Genomic DNA, 20374 nt, shown 5'->3' with positions numbered 1-20374 from the left:
CCATGGGTCAGACATAAGGTGACTGCTTTTCCTGACTCATGTAGTTTTGGAAAATGATAAAGAGGAAGCTGAATGATGAAGTAGGAGGGCAAGTGGCTGGTGGCTGCAGAGGTAAATGAATTTAAGGTCAGTGGAATGAATCCAAGGTCACAGTCCTCTGACGGCTCCTGGGGCTGGCAGGCAACACAACAGGAGATTTTGGAACCTGACACAGAATCCAGATAAAATAAAACAGAAAGTATATGGGCAAATAAGAACTTGCCTGTGCTCAGGATCTCTCTCTTGTACAAAAGGCCATACCACCAAGAAGGTATCATCAGGCTGCAACCTGATTGACAGGTTGGTCTTTACTTTGCTTCTGCATTTACCCAGGTATATCTTACTGACATAAACTGTAACTATCACAACCCACCCCTTGTCAATGTGACATCTGTACACAGCTCTTTAACTGTACATATTCTCCACACAAAGTCAGTAATAAAACCATGCTTATGCCTAATATCATGCAACTAACACATGCAGAAGCTAATATGTGCTAACCCCATGTTCATCTTATATTTTATAATTGAACAAAACAAAATATTTGGTGTATACATACAAAGTAGGCATTAATCATAATGATTATAGTCCTCATTTCTGCAGATAGTCACATTGCTGGGACTACGATTGAGAACTACCTCTTTGACTACCCATTCCATATTTCTTTTGTCCTCAGCAAGTACCTCAGCTTGTCATGGGTTCTTTGCCTGGTGAGGTGACCCAAACCTTCATTCCTGAAGAATCTGGGCGTTAGTAGTTATGTCAGAATTGGGGTGCTATTGTTCACCATTGCTTTTAATCACAGGATATGGTAGTACTAAGAGACGACCTCAGGAATCTCCAGAACACATGAAATATTCTTCTTTACTTCTATTAGGCAATAGTAATCCAATTGCCACTTGGTACTCAGGATCAATCATACCACTCAGTACAGTAATAGACTTATTTGTCTGTTTATCCAGAGGCATTAGGAAACTAAAATGGCCAGGGAGAATTCTTAACTTCCAATTCAATTGAATCAGTACTATCTCTTCAGGTAAGATTATTCCTTCCTTTGGAACTAAGACCTCAACACCCAAAGAGCAAAGAATTACAGGGACAGGAAGCAAAAATGTAGTGAGTGAGTCATTAGGAGTAATAGTGAGTGGTGTCATTCCCATTTCCAACCCTTGGTTCTTGCTACTGGAGAAACAGCACCATGCAGTGGAACCCTGGACCTCAATGCTAATCCATTCCAGAAGGAGCATCAAGATGTGATGCAGTCACGTTTCAAATGAATTTTTTCCATAAGAAATAACTGAAAACAAATGAACCCATTCTCGACCACCAAGTTTTTAACCTAACCTTGTCTTTTTACACAAAACATTACCTAAATTTCAAAGTAAATGAGTTCATAGTTAGATAATATAATTTAAATAAGAAACACAACATTTAACAGTTTTTTGGCAACTACAGGATGGCTCATACCTTGAGATGGATGAGGTTCTGGATCTGTGGCCATGGATGTGGAGAGGAGGAATGGTGAGAGGCATTGTTTGGAAGGAGAAACCCCTTCCATCAAATCAACTTGTAGCGGCTTTTCAACTAGTAGTAGCTAGAAAGAGTTTTTCCCTTCTTTGCCTTTTTTCACTAGGACCTGGCTGGCTTTCTCTAAAAAAAAAAAATTGCCTAATGTGGTCTGTTGTTGCCATTTCCATAACTGGTTTGTAAAAGGGTTCACTAAACTATCATCAACAATATCAATAACATGGTGACAGGAGCATTAGAACTTCCTTGCAAGACATTGAACCACACGCCACAGAAGGACTAGGAGCCACCCCCAGAAGTTCTTGGGAGCCAGGAAAAGAAACTGAAAGGCCCAGCAAAGTGCTGAGTCACTGAGAAGAAGAAAACAAGTGAACTAGGAGCCACCCCAGAAAGCCTGGGGAGTTCCAATAAGACTTGGCCAAACGACGTCAAATGGCCAGCTGAACTGCCTGTGTAAACCCGGGTAGAGAGACGGAAATTTCAGAGAGCTGGGAACCAAGGAGACAACTCCTGCTCTCTCCAGCTCTCCCCGGGGTGAGCACACCGATAAAAGAAATACTTAACAGGACTATGATGGTAAATTAATTGTGTGCAGCCCTTATAGTTAATGATTTAAGTTAATTTTAGAATTGTGAGATTGTTTGATGCGTGCTTACAGTGAATAAACTGAGCGTTCTAAAATGTCAAAGAACATTAAGTAATTATTATTTGCACCACTCACGGCACAAGGTTAACCAGTTCCTTATCATGATTATTTTTTAAAAAAATTATTTCTTAGGACCCATGTTTTTATCTAAAAACAGTACCAAACAGCCCCCAAAACTAAGAAAATTACAACAAAACACTTGGAACACAGCTGCAAAAGGCTTAAACAATGCAAACTGGAACTCCACCTAAAGCTGGATGACTGAAACAGGAACTGCTTTTGTTTACAAAACTCACATGCATTGAGTCAGATCCCAACGATTTATCTGAGTTCTGATGCAAAGTTTTCTTGACATTTCGCGTCAAAATTTGATTATGTCGAGTACTGATGCGGTCGAGTACCAGGGTTTTACTGTAGATTCGCTGCTGATTTAAAACATAGACAGCCTCCTGGAAAACATTGCCCCAAGCTTGTAAGATGTTGCTTCTAAGACAGTGCCATATTGTGTCTCTAGAAATCCATTCTATTGTTCAATCAGTTCAGCTGCATCACGATGATGGGGGACATGGTAAGACCAGTGGATTTCATTAGCATGGGCCCATTGGTGCACTGTATGTGCTGCAGAGTGGAACACTTTGTCTGAGGCGATTGTGTGAAGGATACAATGTCAATGGATGCGACATTCTGTACGTCCACGAATGGTAGTTTTGGAAGAAGAGCGACATGAAGGGAAAGCAATTCAGTATCCAGAGTGTGTAAGAACAAACATTGCCCTTTCCATGAAGGAAGTGGTCCTTTGTAAACCACCTGCCACCACATTCTCAGTTGATCTCCCCGAGGGATAGTCCCATATCCTGGACTCAGTGTTTGACTCTGCTGCTAGTAGATTTGGCACTCAGTAGTAGAAGTAGCCAAATCAACCTTGGTGAGTGGAAGTCTGTTTCTGAGCCCACACATAACCTCTATCCCTGTACATGGATACTTTGTCCATGCACCCATTGGGCATGGACAGAAATGGCTAAGGGAAGAAGATGACTGATTTTCACAGAACGTGTCATTCTTTCCACTTGATTGCTAAGGTCCCCCTCTGCAGAGGTAAGCCTTTTGGCAAGCATTCACATGAGACAAAGATGTCTTCATATTTTTTGCCCATTAAAAGAGATCTATCCACATACCTCTTCCCCACACCTCCTTCTCATCAATTTTACAATCATGTCCCTTCTAAGTCCCTGACCAGCCAGCTATGCCACAACCCCGAGCTAAGTATACAGTTGCCTACTTGGCCATTTCTTCTTTTAAGAGAATGAACTAGCTGGTATTCTGCTCTAAGTTCTAACCACTATGAAGATTTACCTTCACCACTGTCTTTTAGGAAGGTTCAAAAAAGGGGCTGTAGTTCTGCTGTTGTCCACTTTTAAATGCTACCTATATATCATGCAGAACTATTAGCAAACCAAGCCCACGTTTTCTGTTCCTCAGTCAGCTAAAATTAAGGAGCTCTCCATGAGGCCACAGGTGCAGGCGGGGAGAAAGATGGTGTACTGTGACAGGAGTGAAGACCATACCTATTTGGACTACTTCTTCATGCAGCTTGCTGGTACTGTCAGTTCTTGCTCTAGTCTGATCTGGTATATGCCACTTACTTTTAATGAGGAAGAGCTACTGTGCCCATCCAACTTTAAGTCTCTGGGTCAGACAATACCCAGTTCACGCAGGGCAGCTCAGACCATGTAGTGACTTGGTGAGGTAGCCTATGGTGAGGCATTCTGTTTGCACTAATACTCAGTGACAATCCAAAAGCTGAATTTCAAATGGGTAGTGGTTATCTGAAGAGGATGCAAACCTAAGGGTTTGTGCTGTGATTCGACAATAGGACCTCCCCAAAATTCCAAGCTGCAGGTCGATCTGCACTAAGCCCCCAAGCAGCACTGCTTCGGTGGGACCATGTGGCCTGGGTTGCAGAGCAGCTTGCACAGAGCCTTCTCATGTTCTGGGCCCACTCAAAGGTAGCAGCTTTGCAAGTAGTTTAATACATAGGCCAGCGTGGCAGCCCCAAAGGAGGGATATATTGCTTGCAAAATCCAAAGAGGCCTACCAACCTTTGTACCGCTTCATAGTCCTAGGAGGTGCCACATGCAATAACATATGTTTCACTTTAGTGAGTATCTCTCGACATGCCCCATACCACTGGACCCCTAGAAATTTCACTTACGTGGAAGGCATCTGAATATTTATTGGTTTCCTTTCCCACCCTTTAGCAATACATGTTTTACCAATTAGTCTGAAGTCATTGATAGTTCTTCCTTACTGGGTCCATTTGGCATAATGTCATCTCCAGTGTGACCTTTGTGGATGGGAAAGGCACTCAAGATCCCTGTGGACTGAATTATGGCACAGCCCTGATGAGTTAATATAGTCCAAAGTTGTAAAACTACTGTTGCCCTGGCCAACTAAAGGAAAATTGCTTCTGACGGTCCTTAGAATCTGGAATAGAGAAAAGGGCATTTGCTAGATCAATGGCAGCATACTAGTTACCAGGGGAAGCATTAATTTTCTCAAGCAACAAAAGCATATCTGGAACAGCAGCTGCAATTTGAGTCACCACTTGGTTAAGTTTATGATAATCTAATGTCATTCTTCAAAGTCCATTTGATTTTCCAAATAGACCAAAATGAAGATGTGGTAAGAATCACTATCACTGCACCCTTCAAATTCTTGATGGAAGTATTAATTAACCGCAATGAATAGTGGCTGCTGATATGCTGAGCAATAGAGCTCAATACTTTCCACACTGAATTTGAGAAGAGCCTTTTTTCCCCCCATCAAAATAGTTCTTTCTGGGGCCATATGAAACTGTGATTCTCACTTCCTTCTGGCCACAGTTAAACACCAAGACTAGTTATTTGATTGGATGCTAACCGCAAGGTCAATAGTTTGCAACCACCACCCCATCCATGGGAGAAATAAGAGAATTTCTACTCCTGTAAGGATTTAAAGTCCAATTTGGAAACCCCACTGTGTTAGTCTGGCTACTTTAGAGAAACAAATCCATAGAAACTCGTGTATAAGAGAGAGTTTTATATAAAGGGTAAGTGCACATCAAGAAAACATCCCAATCCAGTGCTGCCCAAGCCCACCAGTTCAACATTAACCCATATGTTTGACACCGATCCGCAAAGTCCTCCTCCATTTCATAAAACACACACTGTGATGCCAACTGCAGGAGGAAAGCCAAATCCGTGAATGTGTAAGCATCTCAGCGCTGGCAGGGGTCTTCATACGGCTGCTCCAGCACCCAGGGCTGCATCAGGGTAGGTCCATGTGGCTTCTCCTCAGGGATGTCTTGCAGGAAGTGAGCCTTGACAGCTGAAGCAAGGAACTGGCTAAGGCAGTTGCACCCTGGCCTGACCATCAGAAAGCAAGAGACCTGAGAACTAGAAAGGTGAGGCTCACCGAGCCATTTATCTCTCCGCCCTTCAATTGACCTCACATGTGTTTATCGGCCAGGTTGGCACAATAAACTTTAACTATCTCACCCACGAAGCAAACGCGATGCTACCTTAGACCATACCTGTAGCATATTAAAGAAACTGAAATATTCCCTTTGTGTTAGACTAGTTTGTCTAGAGAGACAAAACCAATGACAATCCTCTATGTATAAGAAATAACTTTATATTAAGAAGTAATGTTATATCAAGAAGGCACTCCAGCCCAGTCCAACTCAAGTTCATACATCTAATGCTGGACAGGTCCTCTTCAAACTCCTGTAGCAGCAGGCCAATGAGACATCAAGGTGAAGCGAGAAGCAAAGAACTCCCAAGCCAGTGGGTGAAGAGTTTCCTGGAGACAAACTCGGGGAACACGGCAGGGCACTGACAACTCTCCAGGTCAGTGACCCACATGGGGTCACCCCTGGAGGCAGACACAGGATCCCAGCAAGAAGGAAGGCAAATGAGCAGTCTCTCTTATAAAACGACTACACCTTCCAGGAGGCATCATCAGACTTGACCTAATTGACAGGTTGGAATCTACCCCTACACAACTGCAAGTTGCCATAAAATCTAATGGCCGCATCCTTGAATTTACAGTTCAAACACCCCAATATGAGAAAAAACAGATGGCTAGTATCCCAAGGTTATGGAATTGGAAGGCATTGCAATTTCAATCAAATCTCTTCCTTTGAGGGTACCCAATAATTGGTAACCTAAGACTGCCATATGTTTGCTATAATCATACCTTCTTTACTTTATTATGAAAAGTCTTAGTCTAAGAGGTATAGTTCTACCTTAGTAAATGAGTATTATTGATAGTTTTTCCCTAACTCCAACCCTCATTTTTACATAAATAGTGCTCAGTGAGTTGAGTTTCAATCTGTATGAGTCAATAATTTACTCTAAAATGCTGTGTATTTTAGTTTTCTAAACAATATTTCAAATTCGATACCATTGACTAAATTAATGATATTAGCAATAGAATTAAAGGATCCCTGGTGGCGTTCTGGTTCCAAATTGGCAATCAATTTGAAACCATCGGTCACTTCATGGGTGAAAAATGAGGGTTTCTACTCCTATAAATAGTTACAGATCCAGAAACTCACAGAGGCAGTTCTACCCTGTCCTATGGAATCACTCTGAGTCATAATGGACTCAGTGGCAACAAATTTAGTTTTAGTTATCAATGGAATTACCATATACCCCATGGGGATGAATTATTATATTCACCAATAAAATGATAATAATATATCTAAAGTAGACCAATGACATATTTGAACTATAGATATATGAATGGATTTTGAGCTCACAATTATAAGCCTTAATCTAAGAATTAATGATGTGGTCCCACTTTTATGACATAGGCCTACTCTAAATTTGTTTTTATGAAGAAATAACTGAAGACATGCATGCTATAGCAAAATGTGGTGAAAAAAATCAGATGGTGCCTGGCTATCAGAAAGCATAGTGCCTGAGGACTTAATGGCTCCTCTTCAAACAAGCAGTCGTCTAAATTAGGTGACCATTAAGTCTGCCCTGAAAAAGCACACTAGCCTGTGTAATCCAAGGATTGTAATAATAAAATCCCAAACTGGATGAGTTAACAGTATTAGAGCTTAAGTTCTGAGAACCCAATTTTCAAATTCTGGATGACAGTAAAAGTCTAAAATCTACTGCCAGTGTCCCCACTGGCCATTGACAAATGATTTGATTAGCCTTGCTATCAGACAGAGTGCATTGAAAGTAGATTAAGGCTTATGTGTTTAAGTTATAATTTAACAATTTATAATTTGTTCTTTCTTTTCATCCATTTAAATTTGTTTTACTTTTCATTACTCTCTATATTATTTTGAATTGTGGTTGCTCTGTGTTTTGTTTTGTAATTTTGTTGGGGGGGAGTGGGTATATGTCTTTCTTTTTATGAAATCCCGGATAGGTAAATCTCTACAGACAATAACAGGATTAATAGTTTCTTAGGGTTACGACAGGTAAATGGAGAGCTAATAATAATGAGTAAAAGAATGAAGAAAACTTTCTAAAACTGATTGTGATTATAATTGTACAATTATTTTTAATATGTTTAAACCATTGAAATGTATGGTGTGAGGATTATTTCTCAATAAAAGTGACAAAAAGAAATTTTACAATTTCAAATCCACAAGAGCAGTTCTATTCTTTCCTTAAGAGCCCCAGTGGTTTAGAATTAGTAGTGACGTTTCCATGTGTATGTGTGAACTGGCTCAGAATATACTAACAATGAAAGGCTCATGGCTCTCTTGAAAATACTATTTTTATCTTTATAATCCTTTATTCCTTAAAGGAACATATTCTTTAATATGAATTTCAAGTTACTTTTTAAAATTCTTGGATACATACTGTATTATATTAATACAATGTTTATTATATATGATATAGACAGATATGTAACATATAATCTATAAATATAAACAATTTCATTGTTGATTAATAATATTAAAACAAGTGAATTCATAAATATGCACATGTCATAAACTCAAAACCAAGCTCCTTAAAAACAAAATATGTACATATATTTCATAGAATTAATGTTATCTTCTGAAGTAAAAATTATAGTTTATAAAGTTTGTACTCTAGAAGCCCTTGATATATCAATTAAAAGAAAACTTTCTATAGTGCATCCCTTAAAAATTACTCTAATTGAAAGTCACCAAAAAACAGCTTATTAACAAAAGGGGAGAAAAGGATAAAAATAGAATGTTCCTAAGTTTAAAGAGGTCCTCAAAATGGATTCTCATCTCCCTTCCAAAGAGCACTTTTTATCCAAGTAGGCACCATTTTGGGTAAACTTCAAATACTCATAGAGTCTCTAACAGGCTGTAATTGTCTGTGTTTTCTTGATGATAATATATATTATGATAAATAAAAACTGCTCTGTATTCTCAAAAGTAATATGCAAGATTTTCAAACCAACAAAAACACAAACATGCGAAATTAACTATATAATTTAAAGCTGCTAAAGTTAGGTTAAGACATTTTATTTTTATTTTTAAAGCATTTTATTGGGGGCTCATACAACTCTTATCGCATTCCATACAGCCATCCATTGTGTCAAGCACATTTGTACATATGTTGTCATCATCATTCTCAAAATATTTTCTTTCTACTTGAGCCCTTGTTATCAGCTCCTCATTTTTCCCCTCCCTCTCAGCTCCCCCTCCCCCATGAACCCTTGATAATTTATAAATTATTATTATTTTTTTCATATCTTACACCATCCCAAGTATCTCTTGACCCACTTCTCTGATGTCCGTCCCCCAGGGAGGGGGAGTTTATGTAGACCTTGTAATCTGTTCCCCCTTTCTCCCTCACCTTTCCTTCCACCCTCCCGGTATCACCACTCTCACCACTGGTCCTGAAGTGATCATCTGTCCTGGATTCCCTGTGTTTCCAGTTCCTATCTGTACCAGTGTACATCCTCTGGTCTAGCCAGATTTGTAAGGTAGAATTGGGATCATGATAGTGGTGGGAGGAAGCATTCAAGAACTAGAGGAAAATTGTATATTTTATGCTACACTGCACCCTGACTGGTTCATCTCCTCCCTGCGGCCCTTCTTCAAGGGGATGTCCAATTTCCCACAGATGGGCCCTGGGTCCCCACTCCACACTCCCCCTTATTCACAATGCTAAGATTTTTTTGTGTGTGGTGTTTGGTGCCTGATAACTGATCCCTTTGACACCCTGTGGTGTGCTTCTTCCATGTGGGCTTTGTTGTTTCTTAGTTAGATGGCCCCTTCTTTATCGTCCAGACTATAGGACTCCAGGTTCTATATCTTTTGACAGCCAGGCACCATCAACTTTCTTCACCACATTTGCTTATGCACCCACTTTGTCTTCAGTGATTGTGTCAGGGTAGGTTGGTGTGATTCTTCCATGTTGACTTTGTTTTTTCTCAGCTAGATGGCTGCTTGTTTATCTTCAAACCTTTAAGACCCCAGATGCTATATCTTTTGACAGCCGGGCACCATCAGCTTTCTTCACCACTTTTGCTTATGCACGTGCTTTGTCCTCAGTGATCGAGTTGGGACAGGCTGTTGTGCTTCTTCCATGTGGGTTTTGTTGTTTCTCAGCTAGATGGCTGCTTGTTTATCTTCAGGCCTTAAAGACTTCAGATGTTATATCCTTTGGTAGCCGGGCACCATCAGCTTTCTTCACCATATTTGCTGTGTACCCATTTTATAATTATTAAAATGTTCTTTAAAAGTGACCATTGGTCATTGTGGTAGTTACATAATCTGGTGTCAATGAGACCATTAAATGTGAAGGGGTGGGGTTTAGACTGTCAATCAGGTCACAGCTTGATGACCTCATTTGGAGGTGCAATGGAGATAAATAGCTCACTGGAGGCCAGACTCACTCTGCTTGTTGACAAGCCACATGGAGCTACACTGATGGAGCCAGAGCCCTGTAACTGGAAATGCCACATGGAGACCCATGCCAGTGCTAAGATGCTTCCACCACCACTGGATCCACAAGACTTTCCACCACTGGCCTGTGATCTTCTATTGCATGTATTGAATGAGTCTGAAGAGGAATTTATAGACTGGTAATAGACATTTGGACTAATATCTGACTTATGGACTTGACCTGGACTGGGCAGGGTGTTTTCTCAATATACAATTGCTCTTTGATATGAAGTTCTCTATTACACACATATGAGTGTCTCTGGATTTGTTTCTGCAGTCAACACAGGCTGACACATTAAGGACTCTTGGTAATAGAATGCTAATGTCTAATGCATTAGTAGAAATCTAAGCTTGTTCTTCACAGGAGATATTCCATCTTACCAAAGGACAGCACATACTCAAAAAAGAAAAGTTCACTACCCCAGCTCCCAGCTTAGAGTGGATGCACCCCAAACATGCATGTGGATTCACATGGTAACAAGTACAGTGGTGCAGTACATCAGCAGTGCTTCCCACCAAAAAGTGCAAGATAAAATGACCTAGAGTTCCCAGAAACTGTAAATTTCTTCTGTTAAATGCTGAAACAAAACACCAACTTCCAGATTGTCTGATTCATGAAATAACATAGACATACAAATCGGGAAACTAGGGCAAGCTGCGACAACAGTCAAAAGTGTTTGCAAAGAGGACAGAGAAAAAGGGAATAAATATTTAACAATTTACAGATGAGAAAACACACCACAAGACTTAATAAAGTTCCTGAAATCTCTGAAACATGGATTCATATTTTCTGGACCGCTGACTTGGTGGTGCCCTCTGTAATCTATAGAAATGTGGGATAAAATACCCCTTTCACTGGTGCCAGTTCCAATACCCTCTGGAGATCCTGCCAAGAAAGATAGCTTTGTTTTGGGGCATCAAAGAGATCCCCAATTTTTAATATAATTTAAGAGGATCATTTTATTAAGTCTTTAATAGGATAATGACAAGACTAAACAAAAAAAAATCCTAGATGAAGGAGAGCATTAGCACATAGTCATAATGTTGTCTAAGGATTTACAGAGAAACAAGGGCTTAAATAGGACATAGGAGGGCAAAGGAAATTGTCACAAACACATGAATGGCAAGAGTTCAGTACATCACAGTTGAAGGTCCAAAACCAAAGCAAACTCACTGGCATTGAGTCAATGTGGACTCTTAGTGACATCCCCCACCCCCGTGTGGGTTTCTGAGACTGCAATTGTTTACAGGAATAAAAAGCCCAATCTTTCTTCTGTGGAGCTGCTGGTAGTTTTCGACTGATCGCCATGCATATCTCAGCCCAACACATAACCACGACACCACCAGTTGCAGGTGAAATTACAGAAATGAGAATACAGCTATCATCAGGAAACATATTTAACAGAAGAACTTATAAGATTAGTCCAGAACCCTCTAGCCAAGACCATCAGGGCAAGATTATGGTAGGAAATGGGGAGAAAATAAGAAACACAGGAGGGGAAAGGATGTTCTGAACTTAATTTTTGGTGCTGGATATACAACTCTTTAATATGACTGAACTATGGAGGTGTATGATGTGTGAATTATATCGCTGCAAAACTATTGGAGAAAAAGAAAATACTATACACAGGCAAGCCTCTAAGGTCTAGGCTACCCCTTCAAGGACTGGTTAGGGAAATGGTAGTACTATAATTTACTTTGTAATGCACTGTGCCTGAGGGCAAGACCATTCACATTCTCAGTTAATGGTCAGAAATAATTCCATGGAAGCTTGATTCATATGGTGACTCTACAGATGTATTTGGGTCTGTCATTGTTATCCATAGACTTCTGCAAATTCGGGGTTCAGAGTTAAAACTTCAATACAGGCTACCCAAGGGAGAAGTAAGCTATAACTCCACATCAACCCAACGATCATTCCTGTGAATCAGAGATCAGAAATGTCTCCCTCCTTCACCCTTCTTTATACAATTCTGACACCAGTTGTCCCTCTCAAGCACTCTGTTTCTCTGTTGGGTTACATAATCCTTTGCAATGACTACACAGACCTCACAAACAATACTCACGAATTTGGGTTTATTAGGGAAGTTAGTAGGTTACATCAGTCAGTATCAGAAAACACTAAGCCTATGGTACTTTGGTTTGCAGTGCTTTTCTAAAGCCAGTAGGCATGCAACTCTGGTTGTTGGCCCCTCAGTTATGTGTTTCCTTGGCCTGTGCCCTGCTCTGGCAAGTGTTACAGAGCCCTTTTAGTGCTGGTAGATGTCCAGAGTACAACACACTCAGCAAGCCAGCCTCTTGTCAAAAGGCACTTAGCTGTACTTGTTCAGTGATCTAAGAAGTCAACATTTGTTTCCTGTTCTAAGCCAGGGGTCCTCAAACTACGGCCCGCAGGCCACATGCGGCCCGCCGAGGACATTTATCTGGCCCGCCAGGTGTTATTGTCACTGCTGCCTGTCCTGCTTAGCAGCCAACTCGTTCAGGGCTGCAGTGCGCATGTGTGGAATGTGTACCACACTATCCAACTCTCCCCCCCCCCCCGCCCCCTATCTCTGTCTCTCGACTCCTCCTCTCAGTCTCTGGTGTGAACAGATGAGTCACAAGCTTGCCTGTGCAGAGCCTGCTGCTGACTGAGGACCGAGGTAAGAACAAATTAAGATTTTTTCCCCTGAAGTTAGGAGGTTTTACGTTTGTTAGTTGGTTAGGGGTGGTTTCTAGGGGGGGTTGCATCACAGTGATAACGCAAATAGTCAGCGCTCAGTGCTAATGCAAATTGTCAGTGCTTAGAGGTGATGCAAATGGTCAGCACTCAGTGGTAATGATAATTGTCAGTGCTCAATATTAGTGCAAATTGTCAGCAGTCCGTATTGTCGCAAATGGTCAGCGGTTAGTGTTAATGCAAATGGTCAGTGCTCAGTGTTATCGCATAGGGGCCCACACTGGTAATCTGCCTAGGGCCCCATGGGAACTTAATCCAGCTCTGCAGACAGCCAAGGAGTAAGAAACCCAATTTAGTTGACGCTGAGTGCATTTATATTCTGATTGCTACTCAGTCGTGTATGATGCTGTATGTTGTGTGCTGTGTAAGCCCCAGTTCACATGTTGCGATCTCTGAGCAGTGCGAGTGCAGCCATATGCTTGTAATTGGAAGAAAAAAGGCACATACGCCTTATTTTTTCCTGCGGTGGAATCTGATTACATGGGTCTTCTCACCCATGCGATCAGATTCCTGTGCGAGTTCAGAGATCGCAGTACGGTTCGCACAGGGTAGTGTGAACTGAAAAGGTGGTGAAGGAACTGGCTCTGTAATCGTGCTGGTTCCTGCACTCACCAGTGTGAGCCCGAGTTAAAAGTGGAGTACCATCAATATGGGCACTGGTGAGACTGAAGTGATGTGGACTGGCAAGGCTGGATTGATGGACACTGATCAGACTGCACTGATGGGCACTGATCAGACTGCCCTGATGGGCACTGATCAGGCTGCATTGATGGGCAATGCAGTCTATATGGCTCTGTGTGGGCAAAGTTATTGCTGGTATATTGTTTTTGAATTGAGATATATATATGTATGTATTTTACTAAGAGCAATTTGGAATCCCTAGGAAACAATGATATCAAGAAAGAGAAAAATTGACTTGGAGTGTAGGATATTCAAAGAACAGTGGACTTACAATTACTTTTTCATGCAGTACAAGGATAGATCTGTGTGTTTGCTATGCCAGAATATAGTGTCTGTGTTCAAAGAATACAATTATCATTGACACTATCAAAATCAACCTAAAGATAAATATGATTGTTTGGTCAGAGAAGTAAGAAAAGATAAAATATTAAAACTGAAAAATACATTGACAACTCAGCAAAAATACTGTTGTGAAGCAGAAGCAGCTAAATATTTCATCCCTGCGAGCAAGTTTTCAAATTGCCAAGGTAATAGTGTGCACTGGCAGACCAATCGTGGAGGGAGACTTTGTTAAAGAATGCCTTCCTTCTGTTGCCAAAAAGATATGTCCAGAGAAGGCCAATTTATTTAGTACAGTGAGTCTTTCAGGACCGACAATTACACTAAGGATTGAAGAAATGGGAGATAATTTGCATCAGCATTTACAAAATTCCGTAAAAAATCTTTCCTATTTTTCTTTGGCACTCAATGAAAGTAATTTTCATGATTCTGCACAACTTCTAATTTTTATTCATGGGACAAGCGACTATTTCGAAGTCACAGAAGAGCTTGCTGCACTGCAAGCATCAATGGAACAACTACAGGAGAGGATAATCTATGAAAAGGTTTGCCAAACTGTGAATGGTTTGGAGCTGGACTGAGCTAAGTGTGACAACTGATGGTGCTCCTATCATGGTGGGGTCTAAGAAAGGAGTAATTGCTCGCATTTACCAAGAGATGGGCAAACATAACCATTTTCATCCAATAACCGTACACTGTCTCATCCACCAAAAAATGCTATGTAGTAAATTGCTGAAGTAGGACTCTGTTATGAAAATTGTGGTGTCTTGTGTTAACTTCATTAGAGCTAATGCACTAAACCACAGACAATTTCAGGAATTTCTGTCTGAGCTAAATGTTGCCTATGAAGATGTTCTGTGCCCCACAGAAGTCCGTTGGCTGAGTTAAGAGAGAGTTTTGAAACATTTCTATGACTTACTTCCACAGATTACAGCTTTTCTGCTTTCAAAACACAAAGAAGTGCCAGAGCTCAGTGATACAGAATGGAAATGGCACCTTGCCTTTCTGACAGATGTAACAGAGCTACTCAACAGGTTCAATGTGCAACTTCAAGAACAGGGAAGCTCGTCTGTGATAGGCAATCACATGTGAAAGCATTTGAAGTAAAATTAGGGCTCCTCATCAAACAAGTGAAGGAGGAACATTTCTGCCATCTCTCCACAACTCAAATCTGTTAGCGGAAAAACCATTGGTTGTATTCCTAACAAAACGTGTGGATTCACTGGAAAAGTTGCAAAAGGGGTTCCAATTTAGATTCTAAGAGCTTCATCTCCATGAACAGACATAGAGAATATTTAATTGTTAATAAAACAATTAAATAGACTGCACCTATGGAAAGAAATTATAAAAAATAATTTTATCAGCCAAAGCAAGGTCAGGGGACAATTATGGAATAGACCAATTATTGTTCATATACAAGTTCAGATTAAATATAATGAAAAGTAAAGCAAGTCCATAAGAGCAAAAATATGATATTGAGTATAATCCACCTGAATTTAGAGACCATCTTAGGAAAATTTTGAGAAGGTTAACACTGACAAAAGACCAAGTGAGTTGTGGGATGGTATTGAGAACATTATGAATGATAGAAGAAAAAGTTCATGAACAAGTTCATTACAAGAGAGCAAGGGATACTTAATGTTCAAAATCAGGAGAGGTGTGCATTAGAGTGTAATCTTTCATATTACATATTCAATTTGCAGGCTGAGCAAATAATCAGAGAAACCGGGATAAATAAAGAAGAAGAAGAAAAGTGCCGCATCCAGATTGAATGAAGGCTCATTAACAACCTATGCTCCATAGATGATACAACCTTGCTTCCTGAAAACAAAGAAGACTGGAAGTACTGACTGATGCAGATCAAAGATTTCAGTCTTCAGCATGGCTTACATCTCAATGTAAATAGAAGAAAATTTCTTTCAACTGGATCACTAAACAATAGCATGTCAAATGAAAAATTGAAGTTGTCAAGGATTTTATTTTACTTGGATCCACACCCAACCCTCATGGAAAAAGCAGTCAAGAAAACAAAGGCTATATCGCATTGTGCGAATCTGTGGCAAAATACCTCTTCAACGTGTTAAAGAGCTAAGATGTCATTATAAGGGCTGAGGTGGGCATGATGCAAGCCATGGTACTTTCAGTTGCCTCATGTACATGTGTAAGCTAAACAATGAATATTACATACTGAAGACTAATTGATAGATTTGAATTATGATATTGGTGAAAAATAATGAATTATCAGGGACTACCAAAAAATGAACAAATTTATTTTTGAACTATAAGCAGTATGCTCCTTAGAAGCCAGGATGGCAAGACTTTGACTCACATACTTTGCAAATGTTATTAGATGACACCAGTCCCTGGAGAAAGACATCATGCTTGGTAAAGTAGAAGATAGTAAAAAGAAAAAAAGAAAAGAGGATGACACTCAATTAAAAAATTAACACAGTGGCTTCAACATGGGTGCAAGCATAGACATAATTGTGAAGGTTGTGCAGAAGACAGTATTTCATTCTTTTGTGCATAGTGTCTCTGCAACATTGAAATAAATTTGAAGGCATAGAAGAACAGCAATAATTATAAGAACACCATAAAATAATAGAAGGAAAATTCCTCAGATTGAGAAAGGATATGTAGGGAAATCCTACAGCTAATATCATATCAGGAAAGGAACAAAGATTCACACTTTCACCACTGCTATTCAATATTTTCTGAGGATTTAACCAGAATAATTAAATTAATGAAAGTTATCTATATTGGTAAGGATGAAGTAAACTACTGCTTTAAAAACACTTCCTAAATATATTACATCTCAAAAAAACAATAAGAAAGTTATAGCATTTGTAACTGAATTCAGAAAAGTGGCAGGATAAAAGATCAACATACACAAATCATATGATTCTCTATACACTAGCAAAAAATACTCTGAAAAGGAAATTAAGAAAACAATTATATTTACAAAGGTATCTAAAAGAATAAAAGCACTAGCAACACATTTTGCAAGAGAGGTATATTTGTATGCTGAAACTGATAAACATTATTAAATACATTAAAGAAGACCTAAATAAAGAAAAGGACAGTCTATGCTCATGAAGTAATGACTTAATATTGTTATTACCGGTGTAAACAATCTTAAATTTAAAGCCATTTCTATCAAAATTCCCACATCTTTGTGTGTAGAAATGTAAAGGCCTGTCCTCAGATTTGTATTAAACTGGAAGAGGCCTTGAAGTGTCAAAGCAATATTGAAAAAGAATAAATTATGAGGACTCCCACTTCCAGATTTCAAAATTGAATGTAATGTGAGAAAAGGGGGTCTCAGAAAAGAATGATGAGGAATGGCTGTACATTTGAAAGAATGTGCTTGGTGTCACTGAAATGTACATGTAGATATTTGAATTGGTGTATGTTTTCTGGTATATTACCTTGACAACAATAAAAAATGAATTATTTTCTAAATTTTTAAATAGCATCGGAAACTGGTATGAGGATAGAGCTATGAACCAAAAAGTCCAGAAATACAAACCTAAATCTATGCTCACTTGATTTTTGACAAGGGAGCTAAGACCATTCAATTTGGAAAAATGAGGGTCTCCAGTAAATTGAACTGGGAAAATTGGATTTTTACATGCAGAAGAAAGAATCCAGACCCATACCTCACATGAATTGAGTCAAAATGGATTAATGACTCAAATATATGAGAAAAAAGATTTTCAAAATCATTAAAATAATGCATAGTGGCAATGTTTCAGGACCTAATTTTACCCGGTACATGACATCAAAAGATTAATCAATGAAAGATAAAATAGATAAATCAAAATTTAAAATGTTACCATATCAGAGGACTTTATAAACAAAGAAAAGAAATAAACAGAATGGGAGAAACCATTTGGGAAAATATATTTGGTAATGATTTAATATCCAGAATGTATTTAACACCTGCAGCTCAGCAACAAAAATATATAACCAAATGCAAAAATGGATAAAGAACTTTTAGTAAATATTTCTATCATAAAGTTATACAGCCATTACCCACATGGAACGATACTCATCACCATTAGTCATTAAGGAAATGTAAAACAATGGGTGAAATAGCATTTTTTATTTATATTTTGTTGCAGTAAGAAAAGGTCAAATTTCAAGAGGGAACAGATTGTGCTAAACTTGAGCAGAAATTAATAAATAACAATATAACCTCAGGCTCTCTGCTCCTCCTCATGCAGGGCAGTCACATCTTCCCATTCTCATGCAGTCCCAGCCACATCCTAGAGACACAATGGTGAAGGTCTTGGAGTAAACGGATTTAGCCACATTGGGCGCCTGGTCACCAGGGCTGCTTTCAACTCTGGCAAAGTGGACATTATTGCCATCAATGACCCCATCATTGAGCTGAATGAACTACATGGTCTACATGTTCTGGTATGATGCCACACACAGCAAGTTCAATGGCATCATCAAAGCTGAGAACTGGAAGCTTATAATCAGTGGGAAGTTCATCTCCATCTTCCAGGAGTGAGATCCTGCCAGCATCAAGTGGGATGAGGCTGGTGCCAAGTATGTCTTAGAGTCCACTGATGTCTTCACAGCCTTAGAGAAGCCTGGGGCTCACTTGAAGTATGGTGCCAAAAGGGTGATCATCTCTGCCCCTTTGGCCAATGCCCCTATGTTTGTGATGGGCTTGAGCCACAAGAAGTATGACAATTCCCTCAAGATTGTCAGCAATGCTTCCTGCACCACCAACTGCTTGCACCCCACCCCCTGACCAAGGTCATACTTGACAACCTTGGAATTGTGGATGGATTCAAAACAATTAGTCCATGCCATCACTACCATTCAAAGACTGCAGAGGGCCCCTCTGGGAAACTGGTGTGACGGCTGTGGGGCTGCACAGAACACCATCGCCACATCTACTAATGCTGCCAAGGCTGTGGGCAAGCTTATACCAGAGCTGAATGGGGAACTAACTGGCATGGCCTTCCATGTCCTCACCCTCAATTTTTCAATCATGGATCCCACCTGCCATCTGGAGAAAGTTGCCAAGTATAATGACATCGAGAAGGTGGTGAAGCAGGCATCAGATGATCCCCTAAAGGGCATCCTGGGAGACACTGAGGGCCAGGTTGTCTCCTGTGACTTCAACAGTGGCACCTACTCTTCCATCTTTCATACTGGGGCTGGTACTGCCCTCAAAGCACTTTGTCAAGCTCATTTCCTGGTATGACAATGAATTTGGCTACAGCAATATGAACTCTGATAAAATAGACTGAAAGGTAAAAATCCACCATTAGAGAAAAAGAAGGCCATGACATAATGATCAAAGGGGTAATGGAACAAGAAGACATAGTCACAAATAGGCCTTCTAACCCCAAGACCAACAATTTAAAACCACCAGCTGCTACTAAAAAGAAAGTTGAGGCTTTTTAGTCCCATTAAGATTTATAGCTTTGGGTGCATAAGCAAATGTGGTGAAAAAAGCTTATGGTGTCTGGCTCTCAAAAGATATAATGTCTGGGGACTTAAAGGCTTAAAGATAAGCAAGCGGCCCTCTAGCTGAGAAGCAACAAAGTCTACCTGGAAGAAGCACACCAGACTGTGTGATCATGAGGTGTCTATAGGGTCAGGTATCAGGCATCAAAGACCCAGAACAAAAACATTATATCAATGTGAATGAGGGGGAGTATAGAGTGGAGACCCAAAGCCCATCTGTAGGCAATTGGACATCCCCTTACAGAAGGGTCGTGGGAAGGAGACAAACTAGTCAGGGTGCAGTATAGCACCGATGAAACATACAACTTTCCTCTAGTTCTTTAATGCTTCCTCCCTACCCCCACTATCGTGACCCCGATTCCACCTTACAAATCTGGCTTCCTCCCCACCCCCCACTAGCGTGACACTGATTCTACCTTACAAATCTGGTACATGGATACAGATAAGAGCTGGAAACACAGGGAATCCAGGAGAGATAAGCCCCTCAGGATCAATATTGAGAGTAGTGATACCAAGAGGGGAAGGGGAAGGTGGGGGAGAAAGGTGGAACAGATCACAATGATCTACATATAACCCCCTCCCAGGTGGACAGACAACAGAAAATTTGGTGAAGGGAGACCTCGGTCAGTGTAAGATATGGGGCAAAAGTCAAATATATGGAAATTGAACAACGTGCTACTTTTAAATAACAGTAGTTGAAGAAATAAAAAACGAAATTTAAATTTTTTCTTGAAACAAATGAAACTTAAAATACAAAATACCAAAACATATTGGACACAGGTAGACTAGTACTCAGAAGGCAATTTAGAGCACGCCACTAACAACTAGGACAAGAATAAAATAGTCTCATAACCACAAGCTGAAAATAAATAATAAAGATCAGTCGAGAAAGAAATGAATCAGAAATCAGAAAGAAGTGACAAGAAAAGAAGGTGATTCTTTGAAAGGATTATCAAAATTGACTAACCATTGGAGAATCTTGCAAAGGAAATAAAGTAGA

General features: G+C 39.9%; 1 pseudogene; it reads left to right on the top strand.

Moving 5' to 3' along the window:
* Window positions 1–2910: 2910 nt before the first annotated feature.
* Window positions 2911–19154, top strand: LOC142433580 (glyceraldehyde-3-phosphate dehydrogenase pseudogene; annotated as a pseudogene).
* Window positions 19155–20374: the final 1220 nt, after the last annotated feature.

The sequence above is a fragment of the Tenrec ecaudatus genome, chromosome X (genome assembly GCF_050624435.1).
Source record: "Tenrec ecaudatus isolate mTenEca1 chromosome X, mTenEca1.hap1, whole genome shotgun sequence".
NCBI classification, from domain to species: Eukaryota; Metazoa; Chordata; class Mammalia; order Afrosoricida; family Tenrecidae; genus Tenrec; species Tenrec ecaudatus.
This window is presented reverse-complemented; position numbering and strand designations above follow the sequence as displayed.